Source organism: Eucyclogobius newberryi, unplaced genomic scaffold, assembly GCF_026437365.1.
Source record: "Eucyclogobius newberryi isolate DKJ021-1_F unplaced genomic scaffold, fEucNew1.0.hap1 SCAF_16, whole genome shotgun sequence".
Lineage (NCBI taxonomy): Eukaryota > Metazoa > Chordata > Actinopteri > Gobiiformes > Gobiidae > Eucyclogobius > Eucyclogobius newberryi.
This window is the reverse complement of record NW_027315790.1, coordinates 2,863,660-2,891,491: the sequence shown is the minus strand read 5'-3', so window position 1 is coordinate 2,891,491 and position 27,832 is coordinate 2,863,660. Positions and strand designations below refer to the sequence as shown.

Here is a 27,832-nt window from a genome sequence, read left to right as displayed (position 1 = left end):
GGACCTGTCTCCTGCTGCTGTTCAGAGTGGACCTGTCCTGCAGTTTTTCAGAGTAGACTTGTCCTGATGCATTTCAGAGTGGACCTGTCCTGCAGCTATTCAGAGTGGACCTGTCCTGCTGCTTTTCAGAGTGGACCGGTCCTGCAGCTGTACAGAGTGGACCTGTCCTGCAGCTGTTCAGAGTGGACCTCTCCCAAAGCTGTTCAGAGTGGACCTGTCCTGCAGCTATTCAGAGTGGACCTGTCCTGCTGCTTTTCAGAGTGGACCTGTCCTGCAGCTGTTCAGAGTGGACCTGACTCCTGCTGCTGTTCAGAGTGGACCTGTCCTGCAGCTGTTCAGAGTGGACCTGTCCTGCAGCTGTTCAGACTGGAACTGTCCAGCAGCTGTTCAAAGTGGACCTGTCCTGCTGCTGTTTAGAGTGGACCTGTCCTGCAGCTGTTCAGAGTGGACCTGTCCTCCAGCGGTTCAGAGTGGACCTGTCCTGCAGCTGTTCAGAGTGGACCTGTCCTGCAGCTGTTCAGAGTGGACCTGTCCTGCTGCTGTTCAGAGTGGACCTGTACTAAAGCTGTTCAGAGTGGACCTGTGCTGCAGCTGTGCAGAGTGGACTTGACTCCTGCTGCTGTTCAGAATGGACCTGCCCTGCTGCTGTTCAGAGTGGACCTGACTCCTGCTGCTGTTCAGAGTGGACCTGTCCTGCTGCTGTTCAGAGTGGACCTGTCCTGCAGCTGTTCAGAGTGGACCTGTCCTGCAGCGATTCAGAGTGGACCTGTCATGCAGCTGTTCAGAGTGGACCTGTCATGCAGCTGTTCAGAGTGGACCTGTCCTGCTGCTGTTCAGAGTGGACCTGACTCCTGCTGCTGTTCAGAATGGACCTGTCCTGCAGCTATTCAGAGTGGACCTGTCCTGCAGCTGTTCAGAGAGGACATGTCCAGCAGCTGTTCAAAGTGGGCCTGTCCTGCTGCTGTTTAGAGTGGACCTGTCCTCCAGCGGTTCAGAGTGGACCTGTCCTGCAGCTGTTCAGAGTGGACCTGTCCTGCAGCTGTTCAGCGTGGACCTGTCCTGCTGCTGTTCAGAGTGGACCTGTCCTAAAGCTGTTCAGAGTGGACCTGTCCTGCAGCTATGCAGAGTGGACCTGTCCTGCTGCTGTTAAGAGTGGACCTGTCTTGCAGCTGTTCAGAGAGGACCTGTCCTGCAGCTGTTCAAAGTGGACCTGTCCTGCTGCTGTTAAGAGTGGACCTGTCCTGCAGCTGTTCAGAGTGGACCTGTTCTCCAGCGGTTCAGAGTGGACCTGTCCTGCAGCTGTTATGAGTGGACCTGTCCTGCAGCTGTTCAGAGTGGACCTGTCCTAATGCTATTCAGAGTGGACCTGTCCTGCTGCTGTACAGAGTGGACCTGTCCTGCAGCTGTTCAGAGTAGACCTGTCCTGCAGCGATTCAGAGTGGACCTGTCCTCCAGCGGTTCAGAGTGGACCTGTCCTGCAGCTGTTGTGAGTGGACTTGTCCTGCAGCTGTTCAGAGTGGACCTGTCCTGAAGCTGTTCAGAGTGGACCTGACTCCTGCTGCTCTTCAGAGTGGAGCTGCCCTGCAGCTGTCCAGAGAGGACCTGTCCTGCAGCTGTTCAAAGTGGACATGTCCTGCAGCGATTCAGAGTGGACCTGTCCTGCTGCTGTTCAGAGTGGACCTGTCCTGCAGCTGTTCAAAGTGGACCTGTCCTGCTGCTGTTTAGAGTGGACCTGACTCCTGCTTCTGTTCAGAGTGGACATGTCCTGCAGCTGTTCAGAGTGGACCTGTCCTGCAGCTGTTCAGACTGGACCTGTCCAGCAGCTGTTCAAAGTGGACCTGTCCTGCTGCTGTTTAGAGTGGACCTGACTCCTGCTTCTGTTCAGAGTGGACCTGTCCTGCAGCTGTTCAGAGTGGACCTGTCCTGCAGCTGTTCAGACTGGACCTGTCCAGCAGCTGTTCAAAGTGGACCTGTCCTGCTGCTGTTTAGAGTGGACCTGTCCTCCAGCGGTTCAGAGTGGACCTGTCCTGCAGCTGTTCAGAGTGGACCTGTCTTCCAGCGGTTCAGAGTGGACCTGTCCTGCTGCTGTTCAGAGTGAACCTGTCCTGCAGCTGTTCAGAGTGGACCTTTCCTGCAGCGATTCAGAGTGGACCTGTCCTGCAGCTGTTCAGAGAGGACCTGTCCTGCAGCTGTTCAGAGTGGACCTGTCCTGCAGCGATTCAGAGTGGACCTGTCCTGCTGCTGTTCAGAGTGGACCTGTCCTGCAGCTGTGCTGAGTGGACCTGACTCCTGCAGCTGTTCAGGGTGGACATGACTCCTGCTGCTGCTCGGAGTGGACCTGTCTCCTGCTGCTGTTCAGAGTGGACCTGTCCTGCAGCTATTCAGAGTAGACCTGTCCTGATGCGTTTCAGAGTGGACCTGTCCTGCAACTATTCAGAGTGGACCTGTCCTGCTGCTGTTCACAGTGGACCTGTCCTGCAGCTGTACAGAGTGGACCTGTCCTGCAGCTGTACAGAGTGGGCCTGTCCTGCAGCTGTTCAGAGTGGACCTGTCCTGCTGCTGTTCAGAGTGGACCTGACTCCTGCTGCTGTTCTGAGTGGACCTGTCCTGCAGCTATTCAGAGTGGACCTGTCCTGCAGCTGTTCAGAGAGGACCCGTCCAGCAGCTGTTCAAAGTGGGCCTGTCCTGCTGCTGTTTAGAGTGGACCTGTCCTGCAGCTGTTCAGAGTGGACCTGTCCTCCAGCGGTTCAGAGTGGACCTGTCCTGCAGCTGATCAGAGTGGACCTGTCCTGCAGCTGTTCAGAGTGGACCTGTCCTGAAGCTGTTCAAAGTGGACTTGTCCTGCTGCTGTTAAGAGAGGACCTGTCCTGCTGCTGTTAAGAGTGGACCTGTCCTGCAGCTGTTCAGAGTGGACCTGTTCTCCAGCGGTTCAGAGTGGACCTGTCCTGCAGCGAATCAGAGTGGACCTGTCCTCCAGCGGTTCAGAGTGGACCTGTCCTGCAGCTGTTGTGAGTGGACTTGTCCTGCAGCTGTTCAGAGTGGACCTGTCCTGCTGCTGTTCAGAGTAGACCTGTCCTGAAGCTGTTCAGAGTGGCCCTGTCCTGCAGCTGTGCAGAGTGGACCTGACTCCTGCTGCTGTTCAGAGTGGACCTGTCCTGCAGCTGGTCAGAGTGGACCTGTCCTGCAGCTGGTCAGAGAGGACCTGTCCTGCTGCTGTTCAGAGTGGACCTGTCCTGCTGCTGTTCAGAGTGGACCTGTCCTGTAGCTATTCAGAGTGGAGCTGTCCTGCAGCTGTTCAGAGAGGACCTGTCCTCCAGCGGTTCAGAGTGGACCTGTCCTGCAGCTGTTCAGAGTGGACCTGACTCCTGCAGCTCTTCAGAGTGGAGCTGCCCTGCTTCTGTTCAGAGTGGACCTGTCCTGCAGCGATTCAGAGTGGACCTGTCCTGCTGCTGTTCAGAGTGGACCTGTCCTGCAGCTGTTCAAAGTGGACCTGTCCTGCTGCTGTTTAGAGTGGACCTTACTCCTGCTTCTGTTCAGAGTGGACCTGTCCTGCAGCTGTTCAGAGTGGACCTGTCCTCCAGCGGTTCAGAGTGGACCTGTCCTGCAGCTGTTCAGAGTGGACCTGTCCTGCAGCTGTTCAGAGTGGACCTGTCCTGCTGCTGTTCAGAGTGGACCTGTCCTGCAGCTGTGCAGAGTGGACCTGACTCCTGCTGCTGTTCAGAGTGGACCTGCCCTGCTGCTGTTCAGAGTGGACCTGACTCCTGCTGCTGTTCAGAGTGGACCTGTCCTGCTGCTGTTCAGAGTGGATCTGTCCTGCTGCTGTTCAGAGTGGACCTGTCCTGCAGCTAATCAGAGTGGACCTGTCCTGGAGCTGTTCAGACTAGACCTGTCCTGCAGTTGTTCAAAGTGGACCTGTCCTGCTGCTATTCAGAGTGGACCTGTCCTCCAGCTGTTCAGAGAGGACCTGTCCTCCAGCGGTTCAGAGTGGACCTGTCCTGCAGCTGTTCAGAGCCGACCTGCCCTGCTGCTGTTCAGAGTGGACCTGACTCCTGCTGCTGTTCTGAGTGGATCTGTCCTGCAGGGGTTCAGAGTGGATCTGTCCTGCTGATGTTCAGAGTGGACCTGTCCTGCAGCGGTTCAGAGGGGACATGTCTCCTGCTGCTGTTCAGAGTGGACCTGACTCCTGCTGCTGTTCAGAGTGGACCTGTCCTGCTGCTGTTCTGAGTGGACCTGTCCTGCAGCTGAACAGAGTGGACCTGACTCCTGCTGCTCTTCAGAGTGGAGCTGCCCTGCTGCTGTTCAGAGTGGACCTGTTCTGCAGCGATTCAGAGTGGACCTGTCCTGCTGCTGTTCAGAGTGGACCTGTCCTGCAGCTGTGCAGAATCGACCTGACTCCTGCAGCTGTTCAGGGTGGATATGACTCCTGCTAATGTTCAGAGTGAACCTGACTCCTGCTGCTGCTCGGAGTGGACCTGTCTCCTGCTGCTGTTCAGAGTGGACCTGTCCTGCAGTTTTTCAGAGTAGACTTGTCCTGATGCATTTCAGAGTGGACCTGTCCTGCAGCTATTCAGAGTGGACCTGTCCTGCTGCTTTTCAGAGTGGACCGGTCCTGCAGCTGTACAGAGTGGACCTGTCCTGCAGCTGTTCAGAGTGGACCTCTCCCAAAGCTGTTCAGAGTGGACCTGTCCTGCAGCTATTCAGAGTGGACCTGTCCTGCTGCTTTTCAGAGTGGACCTGTCCTGCAGCTGTTCAGAGTGGACCTGACTCCTGCTGCTGTTCAGAGTGGACCTGTCCTGCAGCTGTTCAGAGTGGACCTGTCCTGCAGCTGTTCAGACTGGAACTGTCCAGCAGCTGTTCAAAGTGGACCTGTCCTGCTGCTGTTTAGAGTGGACCTGTCCTGCAGCTGTTCAGAGTGGACCTGTCCTCCAGCGGTTCAGAGTGGACCTGTCCTGCAGCTGTTCAGAGTGGACCTGTCCTGCAGCTGTTCAGAGTGGACCTGTCCTGCTGCTGTTCAGAGTGGACCTGTACTAAAGCTGTTCAGAGTGGACCTGTCCTGCAGCTGTGCAGAGTGGACTTGACTCCTGCTGCTGTTCAGAATGGACCTGCCCTGCTGCTGTTCAGAGTGGACCTGACTCCTGCTGCTGTTCAGAGTGGACCTGTCCTGCTGCTGTTCAGAGTGGACCTGTCCTGCAGCTGTTCAGAGTGGACCTGTCCTGCAGCGATTCAGAGTGGACCTGTCATGCAGCTGTTCAGAGTGGACCTGTCATGCAGCTGTTCAGAGTGGACCTGTCCTGCTGCTGTTCAGAGTGGACCTGACTCCTGCTGCTGTTCAGAATGGACCTGTCCTGCAGCTATTCAGAGTGGACCTGTCCTGCAGCTGTTCAGAGAGGACATGTCCAGCAGCTGTTCAAAGTGGGCCTGTCCTGCTGCTGTTTAGAGTGGACCTGTCCTCCAGCGGTTCAGAGTGGACCTGTCCTGCAGCTGTTCAGAGTGGACCTGTCCTGCAGCTGTTCAGCGTGGACCTGTCCTGCTGCTGTTCAGAGTGGACCTGTCCTAAAGCTGTTCAGAGTGGACCTGTCCTGCAGCTATGCAGAGTGGACCTGTCCTGCTGCTGTTAAGAGTGGACCTGTCTTGCAGCTGTTCAGAGAGGACCTGTCCTGCAGCTGTTCAAAGTGGACCTGTCCTGCTGCTGTTAAGAGTGGACCTGTCCTGCAGCTGTTCAGAGTGGACCTGTTCTCCAGCGGTTCAGAGTGGACCTGTCCTGCAGCTGTTATGAGTGGACCTGTCCTGCAGCTGTTCAGAGTGGACCTGTCCTAATGCTATTCAGAGTGGACCTGTCCTGCTGCTGTACAGAGTGGACCTGTCCTGCAGCTGTTCAGAGTAGACCTGTCCTGCAGCGATTCAGAGTGGACCTGTCCTCCAGCGGTTCAGAGTGGACCTGTCCTGCAGCTGTTGTGAGTGGACTTGTCCTGCAGCTGTTCAGAGTGGACCTGTCCTGAAGCTGTTCAGAGTGGACCTGACTCCTGCTGCTCTTCAGAGTGGAGCTGCCCTGCAGCTGTCCAGAGAGGACCTGTCCTGCAGCTGTTCAAAGTGGACATGTCCTGCTGCTGTTCAGAGTGGACCTGTCCTGAAGCTGTTCAGAGTGGACCTGACTCCTATTGCTATTCAGAGTTGACCTGTCCTGCTTCTGTTCAGAGTGGACCTGTCCTGCAGCTATTCAGAGTGGAACTGTCCTGCAGCGATTCAGAGTGGACCTGTCCTCCAGCGGTTCAGAGTGGACCTGTCCCTCAGCTGTTATGAGTTGACTTGTCCTGCAGCTGTTTAGAGTGGACCTGTCCTGCTGCTGTTATGAGTGGACCTGTCCTGAAGCTGTTCAGAGTGGACCTGTCCTGCAGCTGTGCAGAGTGGACCTGACTCCTGCTGCTGTTCAGAGTGGACCTGTCCTGCTGCGAATCAGAGTGGACCTGTCCTGCAGCTGTTCAGAGAGGACCTGTACTGCTGCTGTTCAGAGTGGACCTGTCCTGCAGCTGTTCAAAGTGGATCTGTCCTGCTGCTATTCAGAGTGGACCTGTCCTGCAGCTGTGCAGAGAGGACCTGTCCTCCAGCGGTTCAGAGTGGACCTGTCCTGCAGCTGTTCAGAGTGGACCTGTCCTGCAGCTGTTCAGAGTGGACCTGTCCTGCTGCTGTTCAGAGTGGACCTGACTCCTGCTGCTATTCAGAGTGGACCTGTCCTGCTGCTGTTCTGAGTGGACCTGTCCTGCAGCTGTGCAGAGTGGACCTGACTCCTGCTGCTCTTCAGAGTGGAGCTGCCCTGCTGCTGTTCAGAGTGGACCTGTCCTGCAGCGATTCAGAGTGGACCTGTCCTGCTGCTGTTCAGAGTGGACCTGTCCTGCAGCTGTTCAGAGTCGACCTGTTCTGCAGCTGTTCGGACTAGACCTGTCCTGCAGCTGGGCAGAGTGGACCTGACTCCTGCAGCTGATCAGGGTGGACATGACTCCTGCTGCTGATCGGAGTGGACCTGTCTCCTGCTGCTGTTCAGAGTGGACCTGTCCTGCAGCTATTCAGAGTAGACCTATCCTGATGCGTTTCAGAGTGGACCTGTCCTGCAGCTGTTCAGAGTGGACCTGTCCTGCTGCTGTTCAGAGTGGACCTCTCCTAAAGCTGTTCAGAGTGGACCTGTCCTGCTGCTGTTCGGAGTGGACCTGACTCCTGCTGCTGTTCAGAATGGACCTGTCCTGCAGCTATTCAGAGTGGACCTGTCCTGCAGCTGTTCAGAGAGGACATGTCCAGCAGCTGTTCAAAGTGGGCCTGTCCTGCTGCTGTTTAGAGTGGACCTGTCCTCCAGCGGTTCAGAGTGGACCTGTCCTGCAGCTGTTCAGAGTGGACCTGTCCTGCAGCTGTTCAGCGTGGACCTGTCCTGCAGCTGTTCAGCGTGGACCTGTCCTAAAGCTGTTCAGAGTGGACCTGTCCTAAAGCTGTGCAGAGTGGACCTGTCCTGCAGCTATGCAGAGTGGACCTGTCCTGCTGCTGTTAAGAGTGGACCTGTCTTGCAGCTGTTCAGAGAGGACCTGTCCTGCAGCTGTTCAAAGTGGACCTGTCCTGCTGCTGTTAAGAGTGGACCTGTCCTGCAGCTGTTCAGAGTGGACCTGTTCTCCAGCGGTTCAGAGTGGACCTGTCCTGCAGCTGTTATGAGTGGACCTGTCTTGCAGCTGTTCAGAGAGGACCTGTCCTGCTGCTGTACAGAGTGGACCTGTCCTGCAGCTGTTCAGAGTAGACCTGTCCTGCAGCGATTCAGAGTGGACCTGTCCTCCAGCGGTTCAGAGTGGACCTGTCCTGCAGCTGTTGTGAGTGGACTTGTCCTGCAGCTGTTCAGAGTGGACCTGTCCTGAAGCTGTTCAGAGTGGACCTGACTCCTGCTGCTCTTCAGAGTGGAGCTGCCCTGCTGCTGTTCAGAGTGGACCTGTCCTGCAGCGATTCAGAGTGGACCTGTCCTGCTGCTGTTCAGAGTGGACCTGTCCTGCAGCTGTTCAAAGTGGACCTGTCCTGCTGCTGTTTAGAGTGGACCTGACTCCTGCTTCTGTTCAGAGTGGACCTGTCCTGCAGCTGTTCAGAGTGGACCTGTCCTGCAGCTGTTCAGACTGGACCTGTCCAGCAGCTGTTCAAAGTGGACCTGTCCTGCTGCTGTTTAGAGTGGACCTGACTCCTGCTTCTGTTCAGAGTGGACCTGTCCTGCAGCTGTTCAGAGTGGACCTGTCCTGCAGCTGTTCAGACTGGACCTGTCCAGCAGCTGTTCAAAGTGGACCTGTCCTGCTGCTGTTCAGAGTGGACCTGTCCTCCAGCGGTTCAGAGTGGACCTGTCCTGCAGCTGTTCAGAGTGGACCTGTCTTCCAGCGGTTCAGAGTGGACCTGTCCTGCTGCTGTTCAGAGTGAACCTGTCCTGCAGCTGTTCAGAGTGGACCTTTCCTGCAGCGATTCAGAGTGGACCTGTCCTGCAGCTGTTCAGAGAGGACCTGTCCTGCAGCTGTTCAGAGTGGACCTGTCCTGCAGCGATTCAGAGTGGACCTGTCCTGCTGCTGTTCAGAGTGGACCTGTCCTGCTGCTGTTCAGAGTGGACCTGTCCTGCAGCTGTGCTGAGTGGACCTGACTCCTGCAGCTGTTCAGGGTGGACATGACTCCTGCTGCTGCTCGGAGTGGACCTGTCTCCTGCTGCTGTTCAGAGTGGACCTGTCCTGCAGCTATTCAGAGTAGACCTGTCCTGATGCGTTTCAGAGTGGACCTGTCCTGCAACTATTCAGAGTGGACCTGTCCTGCTGCTGTTCACAGTGGACCTGTCCTGCAGCTGTACAGAGTGGACCTGTCCTGCAGCTGTACAGAGTGGGCCTGTCCTGCAGCTGTTCAGAGTGGACCTGTCCTGCTGCTGTTCAGAGTGGACCTGACTCCTGCTGCTGTTCTGAGTGGACCTGTCCTGCAGCTATTCAGAGTGGACCTGTCCTGCAGCTGTTCAGAGAGGACCCGTCCAGCAGCTGTTCAAAGTGGGCCTGTCCTGCTGCTGTTTAGAGTGGACCTGTCCTGCAGCTGTTCAGAGTGGACCTGTCCTCCAGCGGTTCAGAGTGGACCTGTCCTGCAGCTGATCAGAGTGGACCTGTCCTGCAGCTGTTCAGAGTGGACCTGTCCTGAAGCTGTTCAAAGTGGACTTGTCCTGCTGCTGTTAAGAGAGGACCTGTCCTGCAGCTGTTCAAAGTGAACCTGTCCTGCTGCTGTTAAGAGTGGACCTGTCCTGCAGCTGTTCAGAGTGGACCTGTTCTCCAGCGGTTCAGAGTGGACCTGTCCTGCAGCGAATCAGAGTGGACCTGTCCTCCAGCGGTTCAGAGTGGACCTGTCCTGCAGCTGTTGTGAGTGGACTTGTCCTGCAGCTGTTCAGAGTGGACCTGTCCTGCTGCTGTTCAGAGTAGACCTGTCCTGAAGCTGTTCAGAGTGGCCCTGTCCTGCAGCTGTGCAGAGTGGACCTGACTCCTGCTGCTGTTCAGAGTGGACCTGTCCTGCAGCTGGTCAGAGTGGACCTGTCCTGCAGCTGGTCAGAGAGGACCTGTCCTGCTGCTGTTCAGAGTGGACCTGTCCTGCTGCTGTTCAGAGTGGACCTGTCCTGTAGCTATTCAGAGTGGAGCTGTCCTGCAGCTGTTCAGAGAGGACCTGTCCTCCAGCGGTTCAGAGTGGACCTGTCCTGCAGCTGTTCAGAGTGGACCTGACTCCTGCAGCTCTTCAGAGTGGAGCTGCCCTGCTTCTGTTCAGAGTGGACCTGTCCTGCAGCGATTCAGAGTGGATCTGTCCTGCTGCTGTTCAGAGTGGACCTGTCCTGCAGCTGTTCAAAGTGGACCTGTCCTGCTGCTGTTTAGAGTGGACCTTACTCCTGCTTCTGTTCAGAGTGGACCTGTCCTGCAGCTGTTCAGAGTGGACCTGTCCTCCAGCGGTTCAGAGTGGACCTGTCCTGCAGCTGTTCAGAGTGGACCTGTCCTGCAGCTGTTCAGAGTGGACCTGTCCTGCTGCTGTTCAGAGTGGACCTGTCCTGCAGCTGTGCAGAGTGGACCTGACTCCTGCTGCTGTTCAGAGTGGACCTGCCCTGCTGCTGTTCAGAGTGGACCTGACTCCTGCTGCTGTTCAGAGTGGACCTGTCCTGCTGCTGTTCAGAGTGGATCTGTCCTGCTGCTGTTCAGAGTGGACCTGTCCTGCAGCTAATCAGAGTGGACCTGTCCTGGAGCTGTTCAGACTAGACCTGTCCTGCAGTTGTTCAAAGTGGACCTGTCCTGCTGCTATTCAGAGTGGACCTGTCCTCCAGCTGTTCAGAGAGGACCTGTCCTCCAGCGGTTCAGAGTGGACCTGTCCTGCAGCTGTTCAGAGCCGACCTGCCCTGCTGCTGTTCAGAGTGGACCTGACTCCTGCTGCTGTTCTGAGTGGATCTGTCCTGCAGGGGTTCAGAGTGGATCTGTCCTGCTGATGTTCAGAGTGGACCTGTCCTGCAGCGGTTCAGAGGGGACATGTCTCCTGCTGCTGTTCAGAGTAGACCTGACTCCTGCTGCTGTTCAGAGTGGACCTGTCCTGCTGCTGTTCTGAGTGGACCTGTCCTGCAGCTGAACAGAGTGGACCTGACTCCTGCTGCTCTTCAGAGTGGAGCTGCCCTGCTGCTGTTCAGAGTGGACCTGTTCTGCAGCGATTCAGAGTGGACCTGTCCTGCTGCTGTTCAGAGTGGACCTGTCCTGCAGCTGTGCAGAATCGACCTGACTCCTGCAGCTGTTCAGGGTGGATATGACTCCTGCTAATGTTCAGAGTGAACCTGACTCCTGCTGCTGCTCGGAGTGGACCTGTCTCCTGCTGCTGTTCAGAGTGGACCTGTCCTGCAGTTTTTCAGAGTAGACTTGTCCTGATGCATTTCAGAGTGGACCTGTCCTGCTGCTTTTCAGAGTGGACCGGTCCTGCAGCTGTACAGAGTGGACCTGTCCTGCAGCTGTCAGAATGGACCTCTCCCAAAGCTGTTCAGAGTGGACCTGTCCTGCAGCTATTCAGAGTGGACCTGTCCTGCTGCTTTTCAGAGTGGACCTGTCCTGCAGCTGTTCAGAGTGGACCTGACTCCTGCTGCTGTTCAGAGTGGACCTGTCCTGCAGCTGTTCAGAGTGGACCTGTCCTGCAGCTGTTCAGACTGGAACTGTCCAGCAGCTGTTCAAAGTGGACCTGTCCTGCTGCTGTTTAGAGTGGACCTGTCCTGCAGCTGTTCAGAGTGGACCTGTCCTCCAGCGGTTCAGAGTGGACCTGTCCTGCAGCTGTTCAGAGTGGACCTGTCCTGCAGCTGTTCAGAGTGGACCTGTCCTGCTGCTGTTCAGAGTGGACCTGTACTAAAGCTGTTCAGAGTGGACCTGTCCTGCAGCTGTGCAGAGTGGACTTGACTCCTGCTGCTGTTCAGAATGGACCTGCCCTGCTGCTGTTCAGAGTGGACCTGACTCCTGCTGCTGTTCAGAGTGGACCTGTCCTGCTGCTGTTCAGAGTGGACCTGTCCTGCAGCTGTTCAGAGTGGACCTGTCCTGCAGCGATTCAGAGTGGACCTGTCATGCAGCTGTTCAGAGTGGACCTGTCATGCAGCTGTTCAGAGTGGACCTGTCCTGCTGCTGTTCAGAGTGGACCTGACTCCTGCTGCTGTTCAGAATGGACCTGTCCTGCAGCTATTCAGAGTGGACCTGTCCTGCAGCTGTTCAGAGAGGACATGTCCAGCAGCTGTTCAAAGTGGGCCTGTCCTGCTGCTGTTTAGAGTGGACCTGTCCTCCAGCGGTTCAGAGTGGACCTGTCCTGCAGCTGTTCAGAGTGGACCTGTCCTGCAGCTGTTCAGAGTGGACCTGTCCTGCAGCTGTTCAGAGTGGACCTGTCCTGCAGCTATGCAGAGTGGACCTGTCCTGCTGCTGTTAAGAGTGGACCTGTCTTGCAGCTGTTCAGAGAGGACTTGTCCTGCAGCTGTTCAAAGTGGACCTGTCCTGCTGCTGTTAAGAGTGGACCTGTCCTGCAGCTGTTCAGAGTGGACCTGTTCTCCAGCGGTTCAGAGTGGACCTGTCCTGCAGCTGTTATGAGTGGACCTGTCCTGCAGCTGTTCAGAGTGGACCTGTCCTAATGCTATTCAGAGTGGACCTGTCCTGCTGCTGTACAGAGGGGACCTGTCCTGCAGCTGTTCAGAGTAGACCTGTCCTGCAGCGATTCAGAGTGGACCTGTCCTCCAGCGGTTCAGAGTGGACCTGTCCTGCAGCTGTTGTGAGTGGACTTGTCCTGCAGCTGTTCAGAGTGGACCTGTCCTGAAGCTGTTCAGAGTGGACCTGACTCCTGCTGCTCTTCAGAGTGGAGCTGCCCTGCTGCTGTTCAGAGTGGACCTGTCCTGCAGCGATTAAGAGTGGACCTGTCCTGCTGCTGTTCAGAGTGGACCTGTCCTGCAGCTGTTCAAAGTGGACCTGTCCTGCTGCTGTTTAGAGTGGACCTGACTCCTGCTTCTGTTCAGAGTGGACCTGTCCTGCAGCTGTTCAGAGTGGACCTGTCCTGCAGCTGTTCAGACTGGACCTGTCCAGCAGCTGTTCAAAGTGGACCTGTCCTGCTGCTGTTTAGAGTGGACCTGACTCCTGCTTCTGTTCAGAGTGGACCTGTCCTCCAGCGGTTCAGAGTGGACCTGTCCTGCAGCTGTTCAGAGTGGACCTGTCTTCCAGCGGTTCAGAGTGGAGCTGCCCTGCTGCTGTTCAGAGTGAACCTGTCCTGCTGCTGTTCTGAGTGGACCTGTCCTGCAGCTGTGCAGAGTGGACCTGACTCCTGCTGCTCTTCAGAGTGGAGCTGCCCTGCTGCTGTTCAGAGTGAACCTGTCCTGCAGCGATTCAGAGTGGACCTGTCCTGCTGCTGTTCAGAGTGGACCTGTCCTGCAGCTGTTCAGAGTCGACCTGTTCTGCAGCTGTTCGGACTAGACCTGTCCTGCAGCTGTGCTGAGTGGACCTGACTCCTGCAGCTGTTCAGGGTGGACATGACTCCTGCTGCTGCTCGGAGTGGACCTGTCTCCTGCTGCTGTTCAGAGTGGACCTGTCCTGCAGCTATTCAGAGTAGACCTGTCCTGATGCGTTTCAGAGTGGACCTGTCCTGCAACTATTCAGAGTGGACCTGTCCTGCTGCTGTTCACAGTGGACCTGTCCTGCAGCTGTACAGAGTGGACCTGTCCTGCAGCTGTACAGAGTGGGCCTGTCCTGCAGCTGTTCAGAGTGGACCTGTCCTGCTGCTGTTCAGAGTGGACCTGACTCCTGCTGCTGTTCTGAGTGGACCTGTCCTGCAGCTATTCAGAGTGGACCTGTCCTGCAGCTGTTCAGAGAGGACCCGTCCAGCAGCTGTTCAAAGTGGGCCTGTCCTGCTGCTGTTTAGAGTGGACCTGTCCTGCAGCTGTTCAGAGTGGACCTGTCCTCCAGCGGTTCAGAGTGGACCTGTCCTGCAGCTGATCAGAGTGGACCTGTCCTGCAGCTGATCAGAGTGGACCTGTCCTGCAGCTGTTCAGAGTGGACCTGTCCTGAAGCTGTTCAAAGTGGACTTGTCCTGCTGCTGTTAAGAGAGGACCTGTCCTGCAGCTGTTCTAAGTGAACCTGTCCTGCTGCTGTTAAGAGTGGACCTGTCCTGCAGCTGTTCAGAGTGGACCTGTTCTCCAGCTGTTATGAGTGGACCTGTCCTACTGCTGTTCAGAGTGGACCTGACTCCTATTGCTATTCAGAGTGGACCTGTCCTGCAGCTGTTGTGAGTGGACTTGTCCTGCAGCTGTTCAGAGTGGACCTGTCCTGCTGCTGTTCAGAGTAGACCTGTCCTGAAGCTGTTCAGAGTGGCCCTGTCCTGCAGCTGTGCAGAGTGGACCTGACTCCTGCTGCTGTTCAAAGTGGACCTGTCCTGCAGCTGGTCAGAGTGGACCTGTCCTGCAGCTGGTCAGAGAGGACCTGTCCTGCTGCTGTTCAGAGTGGACCTGTCCTGCTGCTGTTCAGAGTGGACCTGTCCTGCTGCTGTTCAGAGTGGACCTGTCCTGTAGCTATTCAGAGTGGAGCTGTCCTGCAGCTGTTCAGAGAGGACCTGTCCTCCAGCAGTTCAGAGTGGACCTGTCCTGCAGCTGTTCAGAGTGGACCTGACTCCTGCAGCTCTTCAGAGTGGAGCTGCCCTGCTTCTGTTCAGAGTGGACCTGTCCTGCAGCGATTCAGAGTGGACCTGTCCTGCTGCTGTTCAGAGTGGACCTGTCCTGCAGCTGTTCAAAGTGGACCTGTCCTGCTGCTGTTTAGAGTGGACCTTACTCCTGCTTCTGTTCAGAGTGGACCTGTCCTGCAGCTGTTCAGAGTGGACCTGTCCTCCAGCGGTTCAGAGTGTACCTGTCCTGCAGCTGTTCAGAGTGGACCTGTCCTGCAGCTGTTCAGAGTGGACCTGTCCTGCTGCTGTTCAGAGTGGACCTGTCCTGCAGCTGTGCAGAGTGGACCTGACTCCTGCTGCTGTTCAGAGTGGACCTGCCCTGCTGCTGTTCAGAGTGGACCTGACTCCTGCTGCTGTTCAGAGTGGACCTGTCCTGCTGCTGTTCAGAGTGGATCTGTCCTGCTGCTGTTCAGAGTGGACCTGTCCTGCAGCTAATCAGAGTGGACCTGTCCTGCTGCTGTTCAGAGTGGACCTGTCCTGCAGCTGTTCAGAGTCGACCTGTTCTGCAGCTGTTCGGACTAGACCTGTCCTGCAGCTGTGCTGAGTGGACCTGACTCCTGCAGCTGTTCAGGGTGGACATGACTCCTGCTGCTGCTCGGAATGGACCTGTCTCCTGCTGCTGTTCAGAGTGGACCTGTCCTGCAGCTATTCAGAGTAGACCTGTCCTGATGCGTTTCAGAGTGGACCTGTCCTGCAACTATTCAGAGTGGACCTGTCCTGCTGCTGTTCACAGTGGACCTGTCCTGCAGCTGTACAGAGTGGACCTGTCCTGCAGCTGTACAGAGTGGGCCTGTCCTGCAGCTGTTCAGAGTGGACCTGTCCTGCTGCTGTTCAGAGTGGACCTGACTCCTGCTGCTGTTCTGAGTGGACCTGTCCTGCAGCTATTCAGAGTGGACCTGTCCTGCAGCTGTTCAGAGAGGACCCGTCCAGCAGCTGTTCAAAGTGGGCCTGTCCTGCTGCTGTTTAGAGTGGACCTGTCCTGCAGCTGTTCAGAGTGGACCTGTCCTCCAGCGGTTCAGAGTGGACCTGTCCTGCAGCTGATCAGAGTGGACCTGTCCTGCAGCTGTTCAGAGTGGACCTGTCCTGAAGCTGTTCAAAGTGGACTTGTCCTGCTGCTGTTAAGAGAGGACCTGTCCTGCAGCTGTTCTAAGTGAACCTGTCCTGCTGCTGTTAAGAGTGGACCTGTCCTGCAGCTGTTCAGAGTGGACCTGTTCTCCAGCTGTTATGAGTGGACCTGTCCTACTGCTGTTCAGAGTGGACCTGACTCCTATTGCTATTCAGAGTGGACCTGTCCTGCAGCGATTCAGAGTGGACCTGTCCTCCAGCGGTTCAGAGTGGACCTGTCCTGCAGCTGTTGTGAGTGGACTTGTCCTGCAGCTGTTCAGAGTGGACCTGTCCTGCTGCTGTTCAGAGTAGACCTGTCCTGAAGCTGTTCAGAGTGGCCCTGTCCTGCAGCTGTGCAGAGTGGACCTGACTCCTGCTGCTGTTCAGAGTGGACCTGTCCTGCAGCTGGTCAGAGTGGACCTGTCCTGCAGCTGGTCAGAGAGGACCTGTCCTGCTGCTGTTCAGAGTGGACCTGTCCTGCAGCTGTTCAGAGTGGACCTGACTCCTGCAGCTCTTCAGAGTGGAGCTGCCCTGCTTCTGTTCAGAGTGGACCTGTCCTGCAGCGATTCAGAGTGGACCTGTCCTGCTGCTGTTCAGAGTGGACCTGTCCTGCAGCTGTTCAAAGTGGACCTGTCCTGCTGCTGTTTAGAGCGGTTCAGAGTGTACCTGTCCTGCAGCTGTTCAGAGTGTACCTGTCCTGCAGCTGTTCAGAGTGGACCTGTCCTGCTGCTGTTCAGAGTGGACCTGTCCTGCAGCTGTGCAGAGTGGACCTGACTCCTGCTGCTGTTCAGAGTGGACCTGCCCTGCTGCTGTTCAGAGTGGACCTGACTCCTGCTGCTGTTCAGAGTGGACCTGTCCTGCTGCTGTTCAGAGTGGATCTGTCCTGCTGCTGTTCAGAGTGGACCTGTCCTGCAGCTAATCAGAGTGGACCTGTTCTGGAGGTGTTCAGACTAGACCTGTCCTGCAGTTGTTCAAAGTGGACCTGTCCTGCTGCTATTCAGAGTGGACCTGTCCTCCAGCTGTTCAGAGAGGACCTGTCCTCCAGCGGTTCAGAGTGGACCTGTCCTGCTGCTCCTCAGAGTGGACCTGACTCCTGCTGCTGTTCTGAGTGGATCTGTCCTGCAGGGGTTCAGAGTGGACCTGTCCTGCAGCTGAACAGAGTGGACCTGACTCCTGCTGCTCTTCAGAGTGGAGCTGCCCTGCTGCTGTTCAGAGTGGACCTGTTCTGCAGCGATTCAGAGTGGACCTGTTCTGCAGCGATTCAGAGTGGACCTGTCCTGCTGCTGTTCAGAGTGGACCTGTCCTGCAGCTGTGCAGAATCGACCTGACTCCTGCAGCTGTTCAGGGTGGATATGACTCCTGCTAATGTTCAGAGTGGACCTGACTCCTGCTGCTGCTCGGAGTGGACCTGTCTCCTGCTGCTGTTCAGAGTGGACCTGTCCTGCAGTTTTTCAGAGTGGACCTGTCCTGCTGCTTTTCAGAGTGGACCGGTCCTGCAGCTGTACAGAGTGGACCTGTCCTGCAGCTGTTCAGAGTGGACCTCTCCCAAAGCTGTTCAGAGTGGACCTGTCCTGCAGCTATTCAGAGTGGACCTGTCCTGCTGCTTTTCAGAGTGGACCTGTCCTGCTGCTTTTCAGAGTGGACCTGTCCTGCAGCTGTTCAGAGTGGACCTGTCCTGCTGCTGTTCAGAGTGGACCTGACTCCTGCTGCTGTTCAGAGAGGACCTGTCCTGCAGCTGTTCAGACTGGAACTGTCCAGCAGCTGTTCAAAGTGGACCTGTCCTGCTGCTGTTTAGAGTGGACCTGTCCTGCAGCTGTTCAGAGTGGACCTGTCCTCCAGCGGTTCAGAGTGGACCTGTCCTGCAGCTGTTCAGAGTGGACCTGTCCTGCAGCTGTTCAGAGTGGACCTGTCCTGCAGCTGTTCAGAGTGGACCTGTCCTGCTGCTGTTCAGAGTGGACCTGTACTAAAGCTGTTCAGAGTGGACCTGTCCTGCAGCTGTGCAGAGTGGACTTGACTCCTGCTGCTGTTCAGAATGGACCTTCCCTGCTGCTGTTCAGAGTGGACCTGACTCCTGCTGCTGTTCAGAGTGGACCTGTCCTGCTGCTGTTCAGAGTGGACCTGTCCTGCAGCTGTTCAGAGTGGACCTGTCCTGCAGCGAATCAGAGTGGACCTGTCATGCAGCTGTTCAGAGTGGACCTGTCCTGCTGCTGTTCAGAGTGGACCTGACTCCTGCTGCTGTTCAGAGTGGACCTGTCCTGCTGCTGTTCTGAGTGGACCTGTCCTGCAGCTGTACAGAGTGGACCTGACTCCTGCTGCTCTTCAGAGTGGAGCTGCCCTGCTGCTGTTCAGAGTGGACCTGTCCTGCAGCGGTTCAGAGTGGACCTGTCCTGCAGCGGTTCAGAGTGGACCTGTCCTGCAGCTGTTCGAAGTTGACCTGTCCTGCTGCTGTTCAGAGTGAACCTGTCCTGCTGCTGTTCAGAAAGAACCTGTCCTGCTGCTGTTCAGAGTGAACCTGTCCTGCTGCTGTTCAGAGTGAACCTGTCCTGCTGCTGTTCGGAGTGAACCTGTCCTGCTGCTGTTCAGAGTGAACCTGTCCTGCTGCTGTTCAGAAAGAACCTGTCCTGCTGCTGTTCAGAGTGAACCTGTCCTGCTGCTGTTCAGAGTGGACCTGTCCTGCAGCTGTTCAGAGTGGACCTGTCCTGCAGCTGTTCAGAGTGGACCTGTCCTGCAGCTGTTCAGAGTGGGCCTTTCCTGCAGCTGTTCAGAGTGGACCTGTACTGGTGCTATTCAGAGTGGACCTGTCCTGCAGCTGTCAGAGAGGACCTGTCCTCCAGCGGTTCAGAGTGGACCTGTCCTGCAGCTGTTCAGAGTGGACCTGTCCTGCTGCTGTTCAGAGTGGACCTGACTCCTGCTGCTGTTGAGAGTGGACCTGTCCTGCTGCTGTTCTGAGTGGACCTGTCCTGCAGCTGTACAGAGTGGACCTGACTCCTGCTGCTCTTCAGAGTGGAACTGCCCTGCTGCTGTTCAGAGTGGACCTGTCCCTGCAGCGATTCAGAGTGGACCTGTCCTGCTGCTGTTCAGAGTGGACCTGACTCCTATTTCTATTCAGAGTGGACCTGTCCTGCAGCTGTTAAGGGTGGACCTGTCCTGCTGCTGTTCAGAGTGGACCTGACTCGTTCTGCCGTTCAGAGTGGACCTGCCCTGCTGCTGTTCAGAGAGGACCTGTCCTGCTGCTGTTCAGAGTGGACCTGTCCTGCTGCTGTTCAGAGTGGACCTGTCCTGCAGCTTTTCAGAGTGGACCTGTCCTGCAGCTGTTCAGAGTGGACCTGTCCTGCAGCTGTTCAGAGTGGACCTGTCCTGCAGCTGATCAGAGTGGACCTGACTTTTGCTGCTTTTCAGAGTGGACCTGTCCTGCTGCTGTTCAGAGTGGACCTGCCCTGCAGCTGATCAGAGTGGACCTGTCCTGCAGCGGTTCAGAGTGGACCTGTCCTGCAACTATTCAGAGTGGACCTGTCCTGCTGCTGTTCAGAGTGGACCTGTCCTGCAGCTAATCAGAGTGGACCTGACTTTTGCTGCTTTTCAGAGTGGACCTGTCCTGCAGCGGTTCAGAGTGGACCTGTCCTGCAGCTGTCAGAGTGGACCTGTCCTGCTGCTGTTCAGAGTGGACCTGTCCAGCAACTGTTCAGAGTGGACCTGTCCAGCAGCTGTTCAGAATGGACCTGTCCAGCAGCTGTTCAGAATGGACCTGTCCTGCTGCTATTTAGAGTGGACCTGTCCTGCAGCTGTTCAGAGTGGACCTGTCCTGCAGCTGTTCAGAGTGGACCTGTCCTGCAGCGGTTCAGAGAGGACCTGTCCTGCAGCCATTCAGAGATGACCTGTCCTGCAGCGATTCAGAGTGGACCTGTCCTGCAGCTGTTAAGGGTGGACCTTACTCCTGCTGCTCCTCAGAGTGGACCTGACTCCTGCTGCTGTTCAGAGTGGACTTGTCCTGCTGCTGTTCAGAGTGGACCTGTCCTGCAGCGGTTCAGAGTGGACCTGTTCTGCAGCTGTTCAGAGTGGACCTGTCCTGCAGCTGTTCAGAGTGGACCTGTCCTGCTGCTGTACAGAGTGGACCTGTCCTGCAGCTGTTCAGAGTAGACCTGTCCTGCTGCTGTTCAGAGTGGACCTGTCCTGCAGCGGATCAGAATGGACTTTCCTGCAGCTGTTCAGAGTGGACCTGTCCTGCTGCTGTTCAGAGTGGACCTGTCCTGCTGCTGTTCAGAGTGGACCTGTCCTGCAGCTGTGCAGAGTGGACCTGTCCTGCAGCTGTTCTGAGTGGACCTGTCCTGCTGCATTTCTGAGTGGACCTGTCCTACTGCTGTTCAGAGTGGACCTGTCCTGCAGCTGTTCAGAGTGGACCTGTCCTGCAGCTGTTCAGAGTGGACCTGTCTCCTGCAGCTGTTCAGAGTGGACCTGTCCTGCTGCTGTTCAGAGTGGACCTGTCCTGCAGCTTTTCAGAGTGGACCTGTCCTGCTGCTGTTCAGAGTGGACCTGTCCTGCAGCTTTTCAGAGTCGACCTGTCCTGCAGCTAATCAGAGTGGACCTGTCCTGCTGCTGTTCAGAGTTGACTGTCCTGCAGCTGTTCAGAGTAGACCTGTCCTGCTGCTATTCAGAGTGGACCTTTCCTGCTGCTGTTCAGAGTGGACCTGTCCTGCAGCTGTTCAGACTGGACCTGTCCTGCAGCTGTTTAGGGTGGACCTGACTCCTGCTGCTGCTCAGAGTGGACCTGACTCCTGCTGCTGTTCAGAGTGGACCTGTCCTGCAGCGGTTCAGAGTGGACCTGTCCTGCAGCTGTTCAGAATGGACCTGTCCAGCAGCTGTTCAGAATGGACCTGTCCTGCTGCTATTTAGAGTGGACCTGTCCTGCAGCTGTTCAGAGTGGACCTGTCCTGCAGCTGTTCAGAGTGGACCTGTCCTGCAGCGGTTCAGAGAGGACCTGTCCTGCAGCCATTCAGAGATGACCTGTCCTGCAGCGATTCAGAGTGGACCTGTCCTGCAGCTGTTAAGGGTGGACCTTACTCCTGCTGCTCCTCAGAGTGGACCTGACTCCTGCTGCTGTTCAGAGTGGACTTGTCCTGCTGCTGTTCAGAGTGGACCTGTCCTGCAGCGGTTCAGAGTGGACCTGTTCTGCAGCTGTTCAGAGTGGACCTGTCCTGCAGCTGTTCAGAGTGGACCTGTCCTGCTGCTGTACAGAGTGGACCTGTCCTGCAGCTGTTCAGAGTAGACCTGTCCTGCTGCTGTTCAGAGTGGACCTGTCCTGCAGCGGATCAGAATGGACTTTCCTGCAGCTGTTCAGAGTGGACCTGTCCTGCTGCTGTTCAGAGTGGACCTGTCCTGCTGCTGTTCAGAGTGGACCTGTCCTGCAGCTGTGCAGAGTGGACCTGTCCTGCAGCTGTTCTGAGTGGACCTGTCCTGCTGCATTTCTGAGTGGACCTGTCCTACTGCTGTTCAGAGTGGACCTGTCCTGCAGCTGTTCAGAGTGGACCTGTCCTGCAGCTGTTCAGAGTGGACCTGTCTCCTGCAGCTGTTCAGAGTGGACCTGTCCTGCTGCTGTTCAGAGTGGACCTGTCCTGCAGCTTTTCAGAGTGGACCTGTCCTGCTGCTGTTCAGAGTGGACCTGTCCTGCAGCTTTTCAGAGTCGACCTGTCCTGCAGCTAATCAGAGTGGACCTGTCCTGCTGCTGTTCAGAGTTGACTGTCCTGCAGCTGTTCAGAGTAGACCTGTCCTGCTGCTATTCAGAGTGGACCTTTCCTGCTGCTGTTCAGAGTGGACCTGTCCTGCAGCTGTTCAGACTGGACCTGTCCTGCAGCTGTTTAGGGTGGACCTGACTCCTGCTGCTGCTCAGAGTGGACCTGACTCCTGCTGCTGTTCAGAGTGGACCTGTCCTGCAGCGGTTCAGAGTGGACCTGTCCTGCAGCTGTTCGAAGTGGACCTGTCCTGCTGCTGTTCAGAGTTGACCTGTCCTGCAGCGGTTCAGAGTGGACCTGTCCTGCAGCGGTTCAGAGTGGACCTGTCCTGCAGCGGTTCAGAGTGGACCTGTCCTGCAGCTGTTCGAAGTGGACCTGTCCTGCTGCTGTTCAGAGTGAACCTGTCCTGCTGCTGTTCAGAAAGAACCTGTCCTGCTGCTGTCAGAGTGAACCTGTCCTGCTGCTGTTCGGAGTGAACCTGTCCTGCTGCTGTTCAGAAAGAACCTGTCCTGCTGCTGTTCAGAGTGAACCTGTCCTGCTGCTGTTCGGAGTGAACCTGTCCTGCTGCTGTTCGGAGTGAACCTGTCCTGCTGCTGTTCGGAGTGAACCTGTCCTGCACGCGTACAGCAAAACTCCGTGTGTTGATGGTGACGAATACCGTCAGATCAGATTCATGGAACATTTCAAACCTGATTTGATCCTAAGGAAAAGGCTTAAAACTCAATATTAATTTCAATACCACAAATTAAAATGCTATTTTTTTAGAAAATGGATTGTAATTTTCAATACAAAATAATAGTACTTACTTTGACACCATGTGGTCTTATACTACTTATATACTTACTTACTGACAGTGTCCCCCCCCCCTTACTGACAGTGTCCCCCCCTTACTGACAGTGTCCCCCCCTTACTGACAGTGTCCCCCCCTTACTGACACTGTAACACACTGCTAAGAGACGGGATGTCTTCGATGTCGGCTCTTCCTATCATTGTGAAGCAGAATTCACCAAGCGTTGGATTGTTCACCCACTAATAGGGAACGTGAGCTGGGATTAGACCGTCGTGAGACAGGTTAGTTTTACCCTACTGATGATGTGTTGTTGCAATAGTAATAATGACACTGCGACAAGTTGGCCACTGTCCAGGATGTACCCCGCCTAAGGCCCGAAGTCACTGGGATAGGCTCCAGTCACCCGCGACCCCGAAAGGGAACAAGCGGTAGAAAATGGATGGATGGATGGATGCTAAGAGACGGGATTCACCCTGAATGTCTGACCGAAGGGCGTACGATCCTGATCCAGAAGGATCCCTCAAAGGGAACAGTCCCGTCTCTCCACAACGTGGAAGCTCCTGTCGGTCATAATGGCGGCTAAGATAAGTGTGCACATGGATCAATACATGAGACTGCTCAGAAAGACATCAGCAAAAATACCAGAGGAGTGAAACACCAGCTCCTGGTACAGAACAGTAGCACAGGACTGAACCCGACACACCAACCTGAGCACTGCATGGATCGATTAAGAAAACATACGACTCAATATCACTCACTTGGATCATTGAATGTTTGGAGTTGTACAACATCAATGGAGCTCTAAGAGCCTTCAGAGGGAACTCCATGAAGCTGTGGAAAACCACCCTTGAGGCCAATGGCACAAGTGACCATCAAATGTGGTATATACCAAGGTGATGCGCTGTCCCCACTGTCTGAACCCCCCCACTGCTGTTCTGCAGAGGTCTGAACCCCCTCACTGCTGTTCTGCAGAGGTCTGAACCCCCTCACTGCTGTTCTGCAGAGGTCTGAACCCCCTCACTGCTGTTCTGCAGAGGTCTGAACCCCCCCACTGCTGTTCTGCAGAGGTCTGAACCCCCTCACTGCTGTTCTGCAGAGGTCTGAACCCCCTCACTGCTGTTCTGCAGAGGTCTGAACCCCCCCACTGCTGTTCTGCAGAGGTCTGAACCCCCTCACTGCTGTTCTACAGAGGTCTGAACCACCTCACTGCTGTTCTGCAGAGGTCTGAACCCTCTCACTGCTGTTCTGCAGAGGTCTGAACCCCCTCACTGCTGTACTGTAGAGGTCTGAACCCCCCCACTGCTGTTCTACAGAGGTCTGAACCACCTCACTGCTGTTCTGCAGAGGTCTGAACCCCCTCACTGCTGTTCTGCAGAGGTCTGAACCCCCTCACTGCTGTTCTGCAGAGGTCTGAACCACCTCACTGCTGTTCTGCATGGGTCTGAACCCCCTCACTGCTGTTCTGCATGGGTCTGAACCCCCCCACTGATGTTCTGCAGAGGTCTGAACCCCCCACTGCTGTTCTGCAGAGGTCTGAACCCCCTCACTGCTGTTCTGCAGAGGTCTGAACCCCCCCACTGCTGTTCTGCAGAGGTCTGAACCCCCTCACTGCTGTTCTGCAGAGGTCTGAACCCCCTCACTGCTGTTCTGCATGGGTCTGAACCCCCCCACTGCTGTTCTGCAGAGGTCTGAACCCCCTCAGCCAAATAATCAACATGACTATGGATACGACTCAGGAATGGAGCTACCGTCAGTCTCCTCTTCTACATGGACGACATCAAGCTGGATGCTAAGAGCGAGCGGGACATTCACTCCCTGATCCACTCCACCAGGATCTACAGCTCAGAAATCGGAATGTCATTGGGACGAGAGAAGTGTGGTCCACACAGAGGGAAGGTGGTCCACACAGAGGGAAGGTGGTCCACACAGAGGGAAGGTGGTCCACACAGAGGGAAGGTGGTCCTCACAGAGGGAAGGTGGTCCACACAGAGGAGGTCTCACTCCCAGAAGGAACAATAGCAGACATTGAGGACAGTTACAAGGACCTGGGAGTCCCACAGGCAAATGGCAACGAAGAGGAAACAAGGAAAGCGGCTAAGGCCAAATATCTACAACGAGTGAGGCAAGTCCTCAGAAGCAGCTCAATGGCAAGAACAAGTCCGGGGCAAAAAACAGCTACGCCCTGCCAGTGATCAGACCCTGCAGGAATAATCAGGTGGCCAAAGAAGGAGATACAGATCACAGATGTTAAGACACGAAAGCTCCTGATCATGGAGGGTTCACTCCCAAATCCAGCACCTGAGACTGTACACTAGCACCCTGAGACTGTACACTAGCACCCTGAGACTGTACACTAGCACCCTGAGACTGTACACTAGCACCCTGAGACTGTACACTAGCTGTAAGGAAGGAAGCCGAGGACTAGTGAGTGTGAGAGCCACTATCCAGGATGGAACGTCCAAGATCCATAAGTACATCAAGGACAAGGCTCTTACAGAGGATGTGCTCAGTGAAAGTCTCAGACAATGAGGAACAGAGGATGATGAGGTGCTGGAGGGACCATCATGGGAGGACACAGCCCTACATTGGAGGACACACCCCTATATGGGAGGACACGCCCCTACATGGGATGTACCACCGGAACATAACTGAAGTGGCTGATATCACAAAATCATACCAATGGTTAGAAAGAGCCGGTCTGAAGGACAGAGGCCCTGATCATGGCAGGACAGGAGCAGGACCTGAACACCAGATCTACCACACCAGACAAGAGCCAAGGTGTAGGCTGTGCAAAGGGCCCTGAGACCATCCCACACATAACTGCAGGTGCAGATGCTGCAGGGACAGCACACATGGAGCTCCATCACCAGGAGCTGACATAGTGTAAGAAACATCTGTGCAGAGCACGAGCTGGAGACCCCAAGGACAAAGTGGGAAACACCTCCAAAGGTGGAGAACGACCGAGCCAAGGTCCTCTGGGACTTCCAGATACAGACAGACAGAATGTTATTGGAACCAACCGGACATAATGGTGGTCTCAGGGTCAGAGGAAAGCTGTGGTGGTGGACATTGCAGTACATGGGATGGAAACATCCGGAAAAAGGAACATGAGAAACTAGAGGAATACCAAGGCCTCAGAGAGGAGCTGGAGAACGCCTGGAGCGTGAAGGTATCAGTGGTGGCCGGAGCACTTGGGACAGTGACCCCCAAACTGGAGGAATGGCTCGAACATATCCCTGGTGGTCAGGTCTTACCCCACGGGGCCCGGCCGAGCACAGCCCGAAAGAGTGACCTGGGGCCACCCTCCCGTGGGCCCACCACCGGCAGGAGGATCCATAAGGGGCCGGTGCAGAGAGATCTGGGCGGCAGTCGACGGCAGGGGCCTCGGCGACCAGATCTCCAGACACAGAGACTAACTCTGGGGACATGGAATGTCACCTCGCTCTGGGGGAAAGAGCCTGAGCTTGTGCGGGAGGTTGAGCGATACCGACTAGATATAGTCGGCCTCACCTCCACGCACGGTTTGGGCTCTGGAACCCATCTCCTTGAGAGGGGCTGGACGCTCCACTTCTCTGGTGTTTCCTGCGGGGAGAGGCGGCGGGCTGGTGTGGGCTTGCTTATAGCATGGCGGCCTACGGGCCGAACAGCAGTGCAGAGTACCCGGCCTTCTTGGAGTCCTTGGGAGGGGTACTGGACAGTTCACCGACCGGGGACTCCGTTGTTCTACTGGGGGACTTCAACGCCCACGTGGGAAATGACAGTGACACCTGGAGAAGGGTGATCGGGAAGAACGGCTTCCCCGATTTGAACCCGAGCGGTGTTCAGTTATTGGACTTCTGTGGTAGCCACGGATTGTCCATAACGAACACCATGTTCAAGCACAAGGTTATCCATCAGTGCACATGGCACCAGGACACCCTAGGCCGGAGGTCAATGATCGACTTTGTTGTCGTGTCATCTGACCTCCGGCCGCGTGTCTTGGACACACGGTTGAAGAGAGGGGCAGAGTTGTCAACCGATCACCACCTGGTGGTGAGTTGGATCCGCTGGCGGAGGAGGAAGCCGGAGAGACTTGGCAGACCCAAGCGCATTGTGAGGGTCTGTTGGGAACGTCTAGTAGAGCCCTCTGTCAGTAGGGTATTCAACTCACACCTCCGGGAGAGCTTCTCCAATGTCCCGGGGGAGGTCGGGGACATTGAGTCCGAGTAGACCATGTTCTCCGCCTCCATTGTTGATGCGGCTGCTCGGAGTTGTGGTCGCAAGGTCTCCGGTGCCTGTCGTGGCGGCAACCCTGAACCCGGTGGTGGACACCGGAAGTAAGGGATGCCGTCAGACTGAAAAAGGAGGCCTATCAGGCCACTCTGGCTTGTAGGTCTCCGGAGGTCATCGACGGGTATTGGCAGGCCAAGCGAGCCGCGGCTCGTGCTGTCGCAGAGGCAAAAACCCGGGCCTGGGAGGAGTTCGGGGAGGCCATGGAGGAGGACTATCGGTCGGCACCAAAGAAATTCTGGCAAACCGTCCGGCGCCTCAGGAGGGGGAAGCAGTGTCTCACCAACACCGTTTACGGTGCGGGTGGAGGCCTGCTGACCTCGACTGGGGATGTCGTCGGACGGTGGAAGGAATACTTTGAGGATCTCCTTAATCCCTCAGTCACGTCTTCCGAAGAGGAAGTAGAGACCGGGGACTCGGAGGCTGGCTCATCCATCACCCAAGCTGAAGTCACTGAGGTTGTTCGCAAACTCCTCGGTGGCAGGGCTCCGGGGGTGGATGAGATCCGCCCTGAGTACCTAAAGTATCTGGATGTTGTAGGACTGTCTTGGTTGACACGTCTCTGCAACATCGCGTGGCGGTCGGGGACCGTGCCTCTGGACTGGCAGACCGGGGTGGTGGTCCCTCTGTTCAAGAAGGGGGACCGGAGGGTGTGTTCCAACTACAGAGGGATAACACTCCTCAGCCTCCCGGGTAAGGTCGATTCCAAGGTACTGGAGAGGAGAATCCGACCGATAGTCGAACCTCGGATTCAGGAGGAGCAGAGTAGTTATTGTCCCGGTCGTGGAACACTGGACCAGCTCTATACCCTCCATCGGGTGCTCGAGGGCTCATGGGAGTTTACCCAACCAGTCCACATGTGCTTTGTGGATCTGGAGAAGGCTTTCGACCGTGACCCTCGGGGTGTCCTTTGGGGGGTGCTCCGGGAGTACGGGGCCCTTTGCTCAGGGCTGTCCGGTCCCTGTATGACCGGAGCAGGAGCTGTGTTCGCATTGCCGGCAGTAATTCAGACCTGTTCCCAGTGCATGTTGGACTCCGCCAGGGCTGCCCTTTGTCACCGGTTCTGTTCATCATTTTTATGGACAGAATTTCTAGGCGCAGTCAGGGGCCGGAGGGTGTCCGGTTTGGGGACCACAGGATTCCATCTCTGCTGTTTGCAGACGATGTTGTCCTGATGGCTCCATCAAACCCGGACCTGCAACATGTACTGGGACGGTTTGCAGCCGAGTGTGAAGCGGCTGGGATGAGAATCAGCACCTCCAAATCCGAGGCCTTGGTTCTCGACCGGAAAAAGGTGGCTTGCCCTCTCCAGGTGGGTGGGGTATCCTTGCCCCAAGTGGAGGAGTTCAAGTATCTCGGGGTCTTGTTCACGAGTGAGGGAAGGATGGAGCTCGAGATCGACAGGCGGATCGGTGCAGCAGCCACAGTGATGCAGTCGCTGCATCGGACCGTTGTGGTAAAGAGGGAGCTGAGCCGAAAGGCAAAGCTCTCGATTTACCGGTCGGTCTACGTTCCTACCCTCACCTATGGTCATGAGCTTTGGGTAGTGACCGAAAGAACAAGATCGCGGATACAAGTGGTCGAAATGAGTTTCCTCCGCCGTGTGGCTGGGCGCTCCCTTAGAGATAAGGTGAGGAGCTCGGCCATACGGGGGGAGCTCGGAGTAGAGCCGCTGCTCCTCCACGTCGAGAGGAGCCAGCTGAGGTGGCCCGGGCATCTGTTCCGG

The 27,832-nt window shown here is 56.0% G+C and overlaps 1 protein-coding gene across 3 annotated transcripts in view; it reads right to left on the bottom strand.

Annotated features, from left to right (window-relative positions):
- Nucleotides 1-27,832, bottom strand: part of sgce (sarcoglycan, epsilon) — a 99,670-nt gene that overhangs the window by 38,001 nt on the left and 33,837 nt on the right. The gene's annotated exons all lie outside the window — the stretch shown is intronic.